This window comes from Mauremys mutica, chromosome 2 (genome assembly GCF_020497125.1).
Source record: "Mauremys mutica isolate MM-2020 ecotype Southern chromosome 2, ASM2049712v1, whole genome shotgun sequence".
NCBI lineage: Eukaryota > Metazoa > Chordata > Testudines > Geoemydidae > Mauremys > Mauremys mutica.
Genome location: NC_059073.1, coordinates 62,624,844 through 62,642,662, shown reverse-complemented (window position 1 = coordinate 62,642,662; position 17,819 = coordinate 62,624,844).

The following is a 17,819-nucleotide window of genomic DNA, read 5'->3' as shown; positions in this document are numbered from 1 at the left end:
CACTTGTGATAACACTGGTATGTGTATGCAAGGCCTGCAGGGAACAAAGGATCAAAATAGCATTTTAAAAACGCCTGTGATGATGATACTGTAAGACCAACCCAACCCTTCCCTTCCCAACCTTGCTCCCCCCTGCCAAAAGTAAGAAAACCTGAGTAAAGTGACAAAACTTTAAACAAAAATTTTGTTATCAATATGAACAAGAATCAGTCAGTTAAACTCGGCAGATAAAACTTCTACAAAATCTGAACAATCCCCGGATTACTGGAATGAGGCTAATCCTGAAGGCCACCTGAAACTTCAGGTGCTACAGAATGTGGCTGTGTACTTCTTAGCAGCATTAGCAGTTGGGAATATATGATACTTGTTTTCTGAAGGCTGCATTAGCTTCCTGTATACTTCCCGGTGTTCCTTTTTTACCTGTAAAACCTTATGTGACTTCTAGTCTGATGAAAGCTTCAGAAGGAAATGTGCATGAGTTTATATTTTGTGCTCAATTTGAATGATATAGACTAGAAATTAATTATTCAACCATTTTCTAATATGCGTGCTTGACTTTGCAGCCTTAAGGAGTTTTTAGCATAGTGTTTTGGGTTTTTTTGGTATAGCTTCCATGTTGTTGTTTTTTATAACCAAATTACGTTATGTGGCATCATATTGATGTTCACAGGGATTATCAGCAAGATTGGAGCCTTTAGATTCTCTTCCACTTGAGCTAACAGAGAAAGTGATAACCTCTACTACTGCTATCATTCCATATGTGGAACAGCATTAGAGAGGGATGGGACACTTTGTCAGTGGGTTTTGGAGAGGAATAATGTTTTGAGAATATTGAGTTCCTTTCTAGGTGCTGGAGGGAGTGTACTTTAGTGGGCACAGACTCTTCTGTCCAGTCCACCCAAATGCCCTGTCTCCTTCAGTGTGTCCCCATCCCAGTCCTGTCTCTTCCCTACCCCTCGCTCCTCATCCCAGTCCATTCTCCTTACCTAACTAGTCAGTCTCCATTCCTCAGGCTTTTCATCCCAGTCCTAATCTCTTTGCCCAGCAAGTGCAAATCTTGTTCAGTGGATTTCCCATCCCACTTATCCCTCTGTCACTTTCTGGGGTGCAACCCAGACCACTGAGGGGTTGTCACCACCTGCCCCATAACTTGGGAGCCTCACAATACCTCACACTGTTGTAGCTGTCAACCTGGGTTGCTCACAACCAGCCTACCAGCATGCATTTCATGCCCTGTGTGCTAGACAGCTCTGACACCAGCAGCCTGTCTGTAGCTCCACAGCCCCACTCTGGCTTCCACCGGCCTTGGTTACTACTTGCAGGGTGACCCCAACACACTCCCAGCCCCAGATTTTCCCCAAACCATGTGCTCTGTAATGTCCAGCCCTCTCCTGGACAGTTCAGATATTAAGGTTCGTGTTTCTGTAAGGAGTCAATATTTAAGAGTTTGTTACTTTAACTGAAGTTACCAAACAGTTCAGTTTAAACACAACACTGGATTGATTAGATTAAAATAAACTTATTACCAAAAGAAGATAAGATTTTAAGTGAATTCAAATATGAGATAAAGTTAGAAAGGGTTACAAGCAAATAAAAGTAAAAACACGCATCTGAAAGTCTAAAACTTAATCTAGCAAGTTTTGTTTCAAGGCTTTAAGAGGGCCTTTTTTACTGTCTTCCAGCAAGATGGTGACTGACTCTTTCCTTGGTCAGGCTGTCTCCCAGAGGCCCAAAGGTGTTGATGCCTTTGCCTTCTTAGGTGAAAAAGAACTTGTTTGGTTTTTTTTTCTGCACCTTCTTTTTATAGTCCAGTTGATTCTTCTGAAGGTGACCCTTCATGTCACCTTTCTCACTGTTTGGATAAATGTTGCTTTGAAGCCTGGTGGTGAAGAAGGGGACATGCTCTTTCTTCCCCTCACTTGTGTTTTCTAAAATGCAGATTGTTTTGTTTGCTGCCATCTCCTCCCCCTGCTTTTTTGGGGGAACCTGTTTTGAGGATCCTGTTTACTAATATGTAAATTGAGGTAAACAAACATCCCTTTGTCTAGGACAGACCTGTTTAACAACTTTGCATAGGCATGGCTGTCTGATTTTGAACATGTGCTAATACCATCATACATGGGTGTAGCGGAGTGGCTATCCGCTCCCGCCCGGTGGGGCTTTAAAACAGCCCTGGGAAGGGGCTTTTGGCTGGGCTGATTGGGAAAGTGGCTGTAGCTGGAGGCCACGCCCCAAACTGAACAGGGCTTATAAGAAGGCAGGGAAGCCAGGAGCAGTCAGTCTCTCTCTGTGGTTGGAGAGAGATGGGCCTGGCTGCTTAGAAGCAGAGCAAGAGTACCTGGGTGAAGCAGGGCTGGGAAGGCTAAGGAGCTGGGGAGCTCTGGCCAGGAAAACCCCAGGCTGCAGCCTAGCGGTAGGCCAGAAGGTACTGGGGGGCGGGGGGAGTTGCAAGGGACAACCCAGGGGTAGGCAAAGCAGCAGGTCCAAACCCCCTTGGCCTGTGATGAGTGGGCTGATGCTGCAGTCTGCCCCAGGGTGTGGGGCTAGACCATGACTGTCAGTGGCCACTACTGAGGCAAAGTGGGGATAGTAGAGTGGGGGTTCCCCGGGGAGGGGGAGACCCAGGTATAGTTTAAGGGGCACCAGGTCCAGGGAGGGACACGGGGCCAAGAGTAAAGCAGGTGGATCACCAGCCTGCAGAGGGCGCTCCGGACTGGAAAAAGAGCTAGATTCGGAAAGCAACCAGCAGGAGGCGCCGCAGGGGTGAGTCAACCCGTTTACAATGGGGAACTCATAACTTTACTAATGTGGCTACATACATTTCACCATGATACTATTGACCAGCGAGTTATTAGTTTTCAAATGATACTTTGCAAAGCATATTTTGTACAAAGATTACTACAATGGTGTGTAGGATGTGAATACAGGGATACACTGGGTCACACCCTGCACTCCCAGTCTCTGTCTCCTTGCCTAGCTGCCCCCCTACCCCCAAAAAAACCACCTAGTTTCCTTGCTGAGTCAGTTCCCAGTTTCCTCCTTACTAGCTCCTCATCCCTAGTCTTCTTACCCAAGCTAGTCCGAGTCACCCCCGTCATGTATTCTGTCCCTGCTGTCTCCCAATCTCAATCTCCCTCGCTGGTCTCTTCATCCAATCTGTGTCCTCTTCCCTCGCTCTGCTCCTTGTCCTGTTGTCTTTGCCCAGTCAGTTCCAGTTCTCCTCCTGTATCCTGGCTCCTTATCAGCTCTGTCTTCCCTGCCCCCTTGCACAGTCAGTCCCAGTGTCCCCTTAGCTCCTTAACCAGTCTGTTTCCTCCTGCACCTGTTGGTTCCCAGGCCTAGTCAGTCCAAGTCTTGCCCCCACCCCTGGCTCCTATACCCAGTCTCCATCCCATGCTCCCAGTCCTAATCTTTCCCCTTTCCCCAGCCAAATTGCAAAAACTGCAATTTGTCAGGGTTTACCATTTAGCCAGATTTGGATGGATTTGCACAGGGATAGCAAAAAGGTACGTCTGACACACAGGCCACCTCCTGCCAAATTTCAAGTCTCTGTGTCAAAACATAGAAAAGAATGATTTAACATGGGCAAAACAATATATTTTACCCAGCCTTATTCTCAGAAACAGCTAAGGTGTTTTGGCTGAAATTCTTCATACTCACTCAGCCTGATGTAGACATCAAGCATGGAAACTTTCATCATAAACAGTTAAAGTTTGGAAAAGTTATAAGCAACTGAAACCAGGGTCTTAATAATAAAAATGAAGTAATGCACTATATAGTGGGACTGAATCCGCTGTTACTCTGGCTCTGAGCCTGCAAAAGGAGTGAATGTAACTCCACATGGCTATAAGGCTCTGTGGACCCTTCTTTTTGTAGGATTTAGGCCCAACACTAGTTTTCCGCCTGATTAATGTTAGCGTAAGAGAGATCACACTCAGACCCAGTATTCCTGTGCCTGGGTCCTCTAGCTCTAATGAAACATTCTTACCAGTAACTAAGTGCAAACCAGAATATTGCAATAATACAAAAACCTAAGCCCCAAGGAAAGAATAGAAGAATAGTTTCCCTGCTTAAGTTGATTGGATGTCTGGGGAAGGGAGAGCCTCATTCTCTATCATTCTTTGTTGGCTCCAAAGTGATGGTGGGATAAAAGGAACTGAAAGCTCAAATGGTATTCTATTGAATTTGAAATTCCCTAAAGTGCATTCTTCTCCTACCTATTCTGTACATCCTTTAAAAATCTATATCTGCTTGTTTTGCTTCTAGCTACTTTTGAAAGTTAGAGTTGGGCTTTAGTGTCTATTGTGGATTAGAGACTAAAAGCATTCTTGTAAACAGAAATCCTAATCTGGCATCTTGCACCATAAAGAATTATATTACACGGACATGTAGCAATGTCATCCTTTCTTCTGAATGCTGGGAGTGCAGCTGTTCCCAAAGCAAGCTAATAAAAAATGGCAATACTACAAAGCTGAGGGCTGAGGACGGCAATCAAAAAGGCAAGATATATGCTGCTTCTGGTAAGGCAAGAAGAAATCACACCGCTGGTTTCATGCACAGGTATCTTGAGTGGTTGGTCAGTTGGCATGAGTTTAATGGCTGCAGTTCTGCTGGTTTGCATAGCAGTGGAGTTGAAGCTGTATGTCAGCCAATGGGGAGTGGGAAAGGAATGAAGAGGCAGCTTTGGGGTAAGGAAGAGAGGAGCTGTGGAACTGGTGAAGATGTGCGAAAAGTACAGGGCCTTAGTCCTGCAATGCAATACACTAGCACGGACCCCCAGGTAGGATTGGGATCTTGTCTATGCAGAGTGAGTGCTGTAACTCTGATTGCTCTGCTTTTCCAGAGTTGCTATTCTAGTGGAGCAGTGGGATTCCAGGGTTACAATATTGTGGGGTGGGGCATGCAAGTGTTAATAGCAATGAACATTCACTGGGTTGATTTGGCCTTGTGTGGTGGCAGGGAGTATAGATTATGGGCTTGGTCTAGGGTTGCCAACTTTCTACTTGCACAAAACTGAACACCCTTGCCCCACCATCTGCCCCGCCCCTTCTCTGAGGCCCTGCCCTGCCCCTTCTCTGAGGCCCCACCCACCACTCACTTCATACCCCTCCCTCTGTCGCATGCTCTCCCTACCCTCACTTGGTCATTTTCACCGGGCTGGCTCAGGGGGTTGGGGTGTGGGAGGGGGGAGGCCTCTGGCTGGGCATGCAGGCTCTGGGTGGGACTGGGGATGAGGAGTTTGGGGTGCAGAAGGGTGCTCGGGGCTGGGACCAAGGGGGTCATAGGGCAGGAGGGGGATCAAGGCTGTGGCAGGCGGTTGGGGAACGGGAGGGGATCAGGGGTGGCGCTTACCTCAAGCAGCTGCTGGAAATAGTGGCATATCCCCCCTCTGCCTCCTACATGGAGGCATGGCCAGATGGCTCTGCGCACTCCCCTGTCCGCAGGCACCACCCCTGCAGCTCCTATTGGCCTCAGTTCCCGGGCAATGGAAGCTGTGGAGCTGGTGCATGGGGCAGGGACAGAGTGCAGAATCTGCTAGCTTCCCCTACACATAAGAGCCAGAGAGGGAACATGCCAGTGCTTCTGGGAGCCTCACAGAGCCATGGCAGGCAGGGAGCCTGCCTTAGCACTGCTGATCGGACTTCTAATGGCCTGGTCAGTGGTGCTGCCAGGAGCTGCCAGGGTCCCTTTTCGACTGGGCGTTCCAGTCAAAAACCGGACACCTGGAAATCCTAGCTGAGTCCTCAGCTGCATTGAACTCCTACTTCATGCAGCGGTTCGGGGAGGAGGCTGTTAAACCACTTTTTCTCCTCCCCAGATTCTGTGAGAGTCATAAAGCTGACTTGGCAACTTGTCTTATTTTACAAGCCTAATCCTGCTGCCATTCAAATATTTGGCAAAACTTCCTTGACTTTGGTGAAACAGGACTGGACAAAAGTGATTGAAGTCCTAAACTCTTAGATACTTTGCCTGTAAAAAGTCCACCTGCTAACTGCATGAAGGTGAGGAAAGTAATTTTTCATAGAAAATAATCAATGTTCTCATCTTATGTAGTTCAATCAGAATTTAAAATACTGTGAGCCAACATATGGCATATGGCAATGTTGGTGTCTGCCCTCCCTGGTAGTGAATCATGGTTAAGAACCTGTGGCCTTTTGATTCTGCCATTCAGAATAAACATATGTTCAATATTACTAGTAAATTCAGAAGAAGGGGGGAAAACTGGGTCCCTTTTGATTGGGCTGAATGTGATTTTAAACAGAAGTTTCCTTGCATTTTATAGACTAAAACACCCTTTTTATGGCTATTTGAGTACATCTGATATTGTTAAAATCAGACAAAAATAAGAATTAAATTAAAATCTGAAGTTGGCATTAAATGATTGTGCTTTTTTAAATTTCTGTATTGTTTTAAGCTCCAGTGGAGAGTTGCATGTATTCACAGGACTAATAGTAATGGACTGAACAATAATATTAAAACTACATTCAAAGAATAACTTTTTTGTCTGAGTACTCGCAGCTCTGTCTGGCTCAATTGCATCAGCTGGTTGGAGCTGACTGAACTAGTCCTTCTACAGCTATATAATATTTGTAACTAAACTCATAATAAAAATGTGGTTGTTTTAGCAACCTGTGTCTGAAAAATCTATAGAAGAGGCCTAGACATATAAAAACCCTACAGGCTATGGTATCAACTTTGTCTTAGATGATACTCCCACAGGTCCAGTTGAGCAGCCCTTCTTGTCCACTCACTGGACTGCATTGAGGGGAGCTAACCATTGGATCCCATGTGCTTTAAGCTCTGGAGTTTGGACCAAGTCCAGGCAAAGCCCCTGTCTTGAGGACTTTAGGTGCATGCTTGGGTGCTAGACTGTGGATCAGACCCCTTCTTTTGAGAGCTCAAACCTCATGGTTCAACTGCCCTGCCCCTGTTACCACTGCTGATGCTCCTCAGCTCAAACACACCCTCTCTCAGAACTTTAGCTGTGTGGGTATTTTGGGCCCACACGTTAATTCTTCAAAGGGCACATGGTAAGTGTAGCACATATCATGAAAAGACTTACTTTGTACTGGATCTGAAGACACTATTACTCTTTACTTAAGCACAAGAAATAGAGTACAGATCATATAGAAAATAACACCCCTCCTGCATACAATGCCCCTCGCTATAGCTCACCCTTCCCTTGGGCAACTGTCATGGGGCCATGACCCTGTTGGCTACATCTGAGAGCAATTAGGAATTCTGGGTAACCCCCCTTAGTTAATTAGAATTGCCACAGCTGAATTAGGAAGAGTCTGCTATGATAGTATAAATAGGAACTTGCCCATAAGAGAAGGGAGTTCTCTGCAGTTGGGAGGTGGTAGGGAGAGGGAGGGTCCTAATGGAGGTTTAGAATTAGCAGGAAGAGCCCCAGACAACTGTCAGAATCCCTGGGGGAAGGGAGAGAGTTAGGCCTGGTCTACACTACGACTTTAGGTCGAATTTAGCAGCGTTACCTCGATTTAAGCCTGGACCCGTCCAGACGACGAAGCCCTTTTTTTGACTTAAAGGGCTCTTTAAATCGATTTCTTTACTCCACCTCCGAGGGGATTAGTGCTGAAATTGACCTTGCTGGGTCGAATTTGGGATCATGTGGATGCTATTTGATGGTATTGGCCTCCGGGAGCTATCCCAGAGTGCTCCATTGTGACCGCTCTGGACAGCGCTTTCAACTCAGATGCACTGGCCAGGTAGACAGGAAAAGGCCCGCAAACTTTTGAATTTCATTTCCTGTTTGGCCAGTGTGTTTGCAGAGCTCATGCAGAGCTCATCAGCATGATGTGTACATTGCCAGGGCACATTGCCCGGCCCGTACTTTGTGAGAAGTCTATGATCATGTCCCTCTCGTCACCGTGCTGCCGGCGCCTCCTCGCCTAGTTTTGCATGAAACAATTGTCTGCCATTGCTCTGACGGAGGGAGGGGCGACTGACGACATGGCTTACAGGGAATTAAAATCAACAAAAAGGGTGGCTTTGCATCAAGGAGAAACACAAACAACTGTCACACAGAATGGCCCCCTCAAGGATTGAACTCAAAACTCTGGGTTTAGCAGGCCGTTGATTTCACAAAACAAATTGGGTCAATTTCTTGTTTTGATCCATCTATCTTTTACATCTTAGGCAGGCAGCAGACGGTGCAGTATAACTGCAAGCCATCGTCATCTCCTGGGTGCTCGGCAGAAGATGCTGCATTCCGATTGGTAGCCATCATCATCTCCTGGCTGCTCGCCAGAAGGCAGTGCAGTACGACTGCTAGCCATCGTCATCTCCTGGGTGCTTGGCAGAAGATGGTGCAGTACGACTGCTAGCCATCGTCATCTCCTGGGTGCTCAGCAGAAGATGAGAATGACCTGGCTGAGTCACTCTCATGTCTGCCCAGGCGCCCCTGACTGATCTCATCGAGGTCGGCTAAAAGAGCACCCAGGAATATGACTATGATGGCTACCAATCATAATGCACCGTCTGCTGCCCAAAGGCAATGAGCTGCTGCTGTGTAGCAATGCAGTCCCACGTCTGCCAGCACCCAGGAGACGTATGGTGATGGTGAGCTGAGCGGGCTGCATGCTTGCCGTGGTATGGCGTCTGCTCAGGTAACCCAGGAAAAAAGGCGCGAAATGGTTGTCTGCCATTGCTTTCACGGAGGGAGGGAGGGAGGGGGGGGCCTGACGACATGTACCCAGAACCAGACGCGACACTGTTTTTTGCCCCATCAGGCACTGGGATCTCAACCCAGAATCCCAATGGTCAGTGGAGACTGTGGGAACTGTGGGATAGCTACTCACAGCTACCCACAGTGCAACACTCCAGAGTCTGAGAAGCAAGAGAGGGTGTTGACAAGAGACTTTGGTAAGGAAGAAATGGAAGCCTTGGACTATTTCTTTACGTTGGTTTAGTGGTTATTAAAAACAGTCTCCCCTGAATAAGGGACTGACAGAAGCAAAGCTTGAGTCAAGACTTATTTATATGACAAAAGGGGAAACTGAGGCATGGGATGGCATATGGGTTAGTGACAGGGACCATCTAAATGCAGGTAGGCCAGGCTCTCCTGTGCCTCAGATTGCTGCAGCAACTTCTGTCTTCTTGAACAGGCGAAAAGTGACTAAAGACCCCAAATAGATAAGCTCCTCCTCCTTTTTATAAGCGTCTAGTTCCTCTATAGGTGACTCTAGGATCAGATTCCTCAGGTGATCCCAGGCCTTTACCAGGTGACAAACCAATTCTCCTGGGCAGGAGCCAGCTTTTGTCTAACATGTCTGTATTTGACTAGAGGTCAGTCCTGTATCACTACCCCTTGGAATTTCAGTCGTCATGGAGGCAAAATGACAATGGACAAGACAGAAAGGTGCGCCTTCAGAATATTTGCAGTTTGGTAAAATACATACAGAGTTTATGGTCTTACACAAATTAAAAAATTGCACAGACAGATTCCTCAACTCAATGCAGATGCATATAAAATAGCTGGTTGAAGGCCTTCCTTAATAACTCTCCAGCTATGATTGCTGTAAAGAGAGAGGTTTATGACTGAAACTGGCAAGTTCCAAACAACGAAATAGCCTAATATCAGGCACTGGATTGTAAGATTTCTTCCCTTGATCCTATAAGGAATTGTAACTAGTGGAATTTAAAGTGTGCAATCTTGAATTTTTAATAAATATGTATCAGTGCTGAGTTAGACCCTGCTCCTGTAAATACTTAAGCATATGCTTAACTTTGAACTCCAATGGAACTATTGATGTGCTTAAAGTTTAAGCATGTATGCAAGTCTCTGCAGGCAAAGGGTCTATAGATATGAATATAATTTCTATTTAATCACCTTTCGATTTCATTTTTGACAAGAATCCACTGGAGGGCAGTATATAGCAAGAGTAATATCTGGAAATGTTTTGCTATAGTCTGAGCTTCAAATCATCACATCTACCAAATAAGCAAAAGGAAAAAGTAGGAGTACACAACAATATTGCCACCCCAGAGCCTTCGAAAATCATGAGTCAGTGCCACAAAATAATGAGATTTTAAAAATGTTGCCTTCTGGCTTTTGGGCTTTTGGAGTGCTTTCTAATCACATTTTCAAACTTCTCTCCATACTGTGAGGGCTGTTTTTTAAAAAAAATGAAAGGTGGGATTGTCATATAATTGCATGACTCTAGGTGCTGAGGCATTAAGAAAAGCACAAATATTGTGAAACTCTAAATAAAACCGTGACAGTTGGCAACACTGATTAGTCATAACAAACTTGATTTTGAATTTTTTAATAAATATTAATCGCTGAATTAGGTCCTGCTCTAGCCCAGACTTGAAGAAGAGCTCTGTGTAAACTTGAAAGCTCTTCCAACAGAAGATGGTCCAACAACTTTAATTACTTCCCCCAACTGGTCACAACAAATTTCAGCTTCACAATATTTGTAAAATGAGGTGCCTGGGAAATGGCTGCAGTATGTTGAGCTTTTGTTGTATATGTGGGCAATGCAGGTTTGAAACAGTCAGGTCCTTTTGCCCAATTAAAAACCTGAATTCAAAAATTGTTTTGGAAACTTAAACAATTGAGCTGCTTGATTAGAATTTCTCATTTAAACCTAAGCTACATTTTTGATGTCAGGGTTTCATTAATCAGAAATGAGGTCATCCATGCTTGTAACATTAGTACATCGGCTTTCTGTTGTGATGCACAGGGTGCACCTGATGTGCAATAAAAACTCAATATGCGTTTTTGAGTGAACTATTTGGATTCTGAGCCATAATGGATTGAAATTTATCTGTGAGTAAGGACTTGATTATTTAGCTGTCTTCTCTAATATATGCTGACTTTCTGAATACTTATAATGAACTAATTGAAACTAAACAAAGATTTCAACTAAAAGGGTAAGTGGCCCTCTGAGCATTTCACGAGCTGTGTGGTGCATTTTCTTTGCTTGCATTACTTTTTTCCATAGTAGAAAGTAACCAGGTAGCACTTTTTTGACACAAGCTTTAGCCATACGGATATTTTTATTACAATCTCCCACCAGTGATAGCAAGGGTGATGATATTGTAGACAGGGTGTTTAGCATTTTAACAACTGAGTTATCTAGACCTGCTCCATGTAGGTCTAGATAACTCACTGATAACTTGTCTACACTAGTGCTCCTGCTGATGTACTGATGCAGGTACCCGGACGGAAGACAATACCTTGACCTGGAGCAGCTCTTCTGTTGATTAAGGTGTTTATACATGATCTCCACTAAGAGTCCTGTCTTGCAATCTTTCTGTGAAAGGAAGATGGCTGTGAGACAGAAAACCTTGATATTAAAATCTTTTATAGCAGCTCCCAGTAGTGGGCAGCCCATGGGCCGCACGTGGTCCATCAGGGTAATCCGTTGGCGGGCCGCGAGACAGTTTGTATACATTGACCATCTGCAGGCATGGCCGCCTGCAGCTCCCAGTGGCTGCGGTTCGCAGCTCCCATTGGCCAGGAATGGCGAACTGCAACCACTGGGAGCTGCGGGCTGCTGTGCCAGCGGATGGTCAATGTAAACAAACTGTCTTGCTCTGACGGAGGGAGGGGTGACTGGTGACATGGCTTACAGGGAATTAAAATCAACAAAAGGGGTGGATTTACCTGATGGGCCCATCTGAGTAATCCCTTCTGTTCCAATGTTTACCCTGATGGGCTGAAGGCACTCCCTTGTGAGGTTACCAGCAGGCTGTATTTTTACTGATTAGATGTTATGGGTGAAATCATGACTCCATTATAGTCAGTGGCAAAACTCTCCTGGACTTCAAAAGGGCCAGGATTCTACCCCATAAGTGTCATTGGACCAGAAGAAGTTTGCTTCAAAATGTTTCTGAAGCAAGAGAATTTTTATCTTTCAGTGGACATGGGCTGAGGAGGCAAGGTATGGATGGAGAGTAGGTTTTGCCCAGTTTGGTGATGGCTGGATGCCCAGCTCTTGTAAACTATTCTTGCAAGATTTTGTCTCCAAAATAGTGGTTAACTTGTGGGAACAAGCTTGCCCATGAGATCTTGCCAGGGGTAGCCTCAAGCCGGGGACCCTGGAAGTCTGTCCCAGGACCTTCAGGTGCATGGCTCTGTAGAACCAGGAGCCTGGAAGCTCAGGCTCTTGAGATTTGAGCCAATGTTCTCAGGGCTTCTAGACTCCTTAGTGGGGAGCCTGAAACCCCTGGTGTGACGTGGGGGCCCCAAAGCTGCAGACCCCAGAAGCCCTGGCTCCCCAGCAGCCTGCCGTGAGCTGGCATGGAACCAGACTGTTTTGTGTCAGAAACCTGCCTGAACACACAGCCTTAATATCTACAGCACAGACCTCTTCCATGTCAGCTGTAGCAGTGGATCTCAACCTCTCTAGACTACTGTGACCCTTTCAGGAGTCTGATTTGTCTTGTGTACTCCCAAGTTTCACCTCATTTAAAAACTACTTGCTTACAAAATCAGACAAATACAAAAGTGTCACAGCACCCTATTATTGAAAAACTGCTTACTTTCTCATTTTTACCATATAATTATAAAATAAATCAGTTGGAATGTAAATATTGTACTTACATTTCAGTGCCTAGTATAAACAAGTCAGTGTCTGTGTGAAATTTTAGTTTGTACTGACTTTGCTAGTGCTTTTTATGTAGCCTGTTATAACACTAGGCAAATATCTAGATGAGTTGATGTACCCCCTGGAAGACCTCTGTGTACCCCCAAGGGTACACGTATTCCTGATTGAGAACCACTGAGCTATAAGAGCAATTAGATGAGGGCAAGCAATCTTTTGTTCTCTACATGGACCAGCTCATACAGTGAGGCACATAACATGCATTGCCAGTTACATAAATATTTGCAAGAGCAGTGGAGCTCTGAGTATCCAGGACTCTAGGTTTCTTTTTCTGGCTTTGGGAGCAGATTGTGGTCTCATGCTTAGAGACAGAATAGCCAAAGTTAACACCACTCTGGCTGGGTTGTTTGTGGAGACTGAATCTAAGACAGCTGGATATAAAAGCATGAGACTTTACCACCTGGGCTAAAGAATAAAAGATACTGGCATGAAAGAAATAGGAGAGTGGAAAACATAGTATACAGCCTGGGTGCTGCAGTCTCACACTGTTACAGAAGCACTTAGTTTGGAATATTCCTTCTGAAAGGCTATGTGGAAAAGGTGGACGAGAGGTTTATTAGCAACCTGGGTAGAAATTCCTTACTCTTCTTGATATGACATGCAAGCTCTGTTATTTTACTCATGAAATGAGTGAATAATAATACTGCAAACTAGGAGATCTTGGCTCATAATAAAGGCTGTGAAAGTCAGAAATATTAGCAGTCAGTGGACTAAACAACAATCAGATGGTTTTCTTAGTTTCCAAGCACAAGATGATGAAAGTCTGGAGAAATCCATGCTCTCCTTCTAATGATGACTGGCTGGAACAAGTACAGTACATTCTGCACATTGAAAAATAGTTTGTTAAAAAATAAATGTAGATAATTTTATACATTATGGACAGTCTCCGTGGTTTGTGCTTCAGAACTCTGAGAAATTTAGTTCACAAATAAAAATGCCATACAGATGTAGAACCAAGCAGGAAACAAGTGACTAATTCTTTTAGCCTTGGATACATTCTTGTGGACAAATACTGTTAATTTTATTAATGCTGTTTGAAACACAATTAAGGGCAAAGAAGCATAACATGAAATTAGAAATGAAATTGCGTCTCAGTTGTGATCATTTCTGTCTCTGGTTCCTTTGAAATGTTGGATTAAAGAAGAAAGGTTGACATGGTTGTTACAAAAACTCATTTTATACAGGGCATATCTATAATGTCTGTAATTGAAAGTCTCCTGCTTGCTCACCCTTTTTCTTTTTCTTTTTCTCTTCTTGAAAGGGATGATTTATGCTGTTGCAAAAAAGAGGGGTTTAAAAAGCATACTCTGCCAAGGGCTCTGATGCTATCTTATAGTGTCTTTAAAAAAATCCAACAAACTAACAGATGCCTTGAATGTTTTAAAACTTGTTGGTAACCAAATATTCCATATGCCTCATGGCTAGAGAATTGTAAAATTGGGCTTTGGTCTTGATTTAGTAAACGAGTGTCATGAAGTCATCAAAAGTGACAGATATGTATTTCAGTTTATGATTATCCATAGGAAATACTTGCCTTGTTTTTCCCGAAGATGACTGTATATTGGAAAATGTTTTAATTAAATATGTTTAACTCTTTTTAATAAGCAAAAATGCTAGCAGTTTATACCTTTGTTTGACATAAGGGTGCAATTCTGCTTCATAGTTAACAATAATACAGTCATGTGTATTTTACAATACCTAGATTATACATTTTAGGCCCCCAATCTGTTGCTTTTTATGCACATATTTAATTGTATTCACATAAGTAATTCCTATAAATTCAGAGGGACCACTCCTATGAGTAAAGTTAGGTATCAGCAAAAGTGTCTCTGTAGGATCAGGACCTTGGTTTCCATTAGATGCTCATGTACTATAGTGATGAGTGGCAGTATAAAACCCTAAAACAGACACATTAGTATTCTACTGCAACAAGCATGCTATAGTGTATGATGCCAGACAAAACAATATCACCAACCCTTTCCTTCCCCCCACATTCAAAAATCATGAATCAGGTCAGAAAATCATGAGATTTGCGTAATAATGGGGTGGGGGAGAGAAACTTACTTGAATTTGTCTTCTGGTTTTTGAAGCTTTAAGGTGCACTCAGATCAGCTTTTCTCCAACTAGGAGGGCTAGAAACTTACTTTTTTATTTAAATTAAAGCTGAGATTTTCTCTCTATCCCATGACTCCAGGTGCTGGGGATTTTAGGAAAACAAATATTGTGAGACTTGTTGTTAAAATCATGAGACTAGCCAGCACTGTTACTAACATACTCTTTCACATTATTAGATATCCTAAGGCCTATATGCTTAGTAAGGCAGCATAGACAAGGCACACAGATCAGCGGGAAAAAGATCAGAAAATTGCCAAAAAAACCCAACACACTTTTGTTTTGTAGAAAGACTGTGAAGAGGGAGGTGTGATAAAAGAATCTAAAATTATTAGATTAACTACTATTTGTAATGAATTTAAAAGCTTCTAATATAGGTTTACACTGCACACGGCTTTCAATGGTGTGTAGAGTACATACACTACACCAGAATTTTTCAAACTGGGGTCCTTGGAGGGTACCCCAGGGGATTGGCATGCCCCACTGATAAACTCCTCAACTTCTCCCCCTCCCTCTCAGTGCCTCCTGCATGCTAAAAGTCCGGCAGCGCAGCAGGGATAAGGCAGGCTTCCTATCTGCCCTCGCTCTGCACCGCTTCTGGAAGCAGCCAGCATGTCCCTGTGGCCCCTGGTGTGTGTGTGTGGGGGGGCGAGGTGGGGGTACTGGGGTCTCTGCATGCTGTCCCCGCCCAGAGTGCCAACTCTGCCCGAGCGCTGGGAACTGCGGCCAACAGGAGCTGCGGGGGCGGTGCCTGAGGTCAGGGGCAGCGCATGGAGACCCCCTGATCCCCCCCCACCTAGGAGCCGCTGCCAGAGGGATGTGCCGATTGCTTTTGGGAGCTGCCTGAGATAAGCACTGCACCCCTCAACCCCTCCTTCACCCCAACCCCCTGCCCCAGCCCAGAATCTGCACTCCACACCCAAACTGCCTGAACCCCCTCCTGTACCTGAACCTCCTCCTGCACCCATACTCTCTCCCTGAGCTGCACCCTGAACCCAAAACTCCCTCCCAGAGCCTGCACCCCAACCCTCTGCTCACCCTGCTGAATGTGAGTGAAGGTGGGGGAGAGCGAGTGACGGAGGGAGGGGGATGGAGTGAGCGGAGGGCATGGCCTCAGGGAAGGGGGCAGGACAAGGGCTGAGCAGGGAGACTTGGTGGTCCCTGAAAAATTGTAAATCAAAATGGGGGTCCTTGGGTTGCTAAAGTTTGACTGCACGCCACGGTCCCCTAGCACAGTTTAGTATCAGTGTAGATGGTGAGGCACTGCTTACATGAGTAAAGACATTCCTGATCCCTGTGGGTATGTACCCAGGTATTTACCCTACACAGTACTCTACTTGCTCAAGCAGCATGACCTCCATCTACATTGCTTTTTTTAGCAGTGCAGTGTCCCTCTTCGTCCCTGTTGTTGGAGCCCTTCCATGTGGAAAGACTACAGCAGTCAGGAAAGGTTCTAGCTGCAGAGTCTTTCCTAACTGCCAAAGCCTTTCACTGACATGAATATTTACACATACACTGGAGTCATTTCTTTGAATTCTAAACAGCTGTTCATTTTAACTATGTTCATGCCACGTTTTACGTCCTCCAAACATTCTTGTAAACAAATTTGTGTTCACATATATTTTTGGGGAAGGAGGTTCTTCCTACAGATATCCATATTTCCATGTGAACAAGGATGTTAGTGTGCAAACAAAATATTAATTTATTATTCATTCATTAAAAAAGTTCTCAGTCGGTTAGGAAGCAGAAACAAAACCATTTGATTTGAGTGGTTTTTGTCGTTGGTTTTTAATACAGATTCAGTCTCTGGGCTTCTCAACGCTGAGAAATGAAGTAATAGAATATAACCCCGAGGAGTTGTGATAGCTCATGTGAAATATTCAAGCCCAGATCCTCAGATAGTGCAATCAGCATAGCCTCTCTGAAAGCTGTGGAAAAATGACGTATCGCAAGTACCTTACGAGGGACAGGGACATCATTATTACTGCAGTTTTTTGTTAGTGCTTCATCTGTCTCAAATGTTACTCTATCCTACTTTGCTGTTACTAACACAATTCTTTAGCACCTGTATATCACATACATTCAAGACAGATGTCCTTAGAGCATATCAATGAGCTCTTGTCCTTGAGGTTTTTTCTTGGTTGTTCCCTAAGATGACTCAACTTGTCATTTGAGTCACTCAAATGTTCCTCATGAACAAAGGAAATATTTTTAGATTCTGAACCGTGTTGGTGATCACGACAACCATTTCTACTTCAGTGGAGCTCTTTCCCCCTCTCAGGTGCCATATTAGATTCTCCACGCTTTGGCTTTTTTCCCCAGACATTTTATGCACTGGGAAATCATATTTAAATCTTCAATAAGCTTAAAAGTAATTTCATTATCCAAAACAAGTGCTGTTCACGAGTCAGCTGCATGGCAAATTACCAGAAAACAAATAAGGCTCCATAGAGTTGGAAATGGTGCTTATTAAAACAGAACATTTTCCTTTTTATCTGCTATGTGCAAGAAAATGTTAAAGCATGTATTCGGCAGACGTATCTGAGACTATATACAATATATTCACAGCATGAAAACATGGAACAATTTTTATTATTTTAAGTATGGCCAGGTGCCATATATTTTTACACTTCAATATGATGACAGAAAGACCGAGGAGGAAATGAGAGTTGGTAGGGGCATTGGTTGCACATACCACCGGCTACATTCAACCCTGGTGTAAGTCCTCAGACTTACACTATATTTGAAGTTAGCCTCATCAGATAGGTATTATAGTTTTCAGTTTAAATACATAAAATGACATTGGCCAGAGTCTGTGAATTGCTATTCACAAAATTAACACCCTAATTCATATTCTTTGCTTTGTGCACAATTTTTTAGTAAAATTAGAATTTTCTAAATTTGAAAATTGTAAGTGGTGAGTAAAACAGCACACCAATATTCTTACAATATACATTAACATTTTTTTGGGCCTCTAAGCAAGATATGGTGCTAATTCAGCAAAGAATTTAAGCATGTGCTTAAGTCCATCCCTATTCAGCATTTTCCTAAAGTGTGATCCTGCCAGGGATG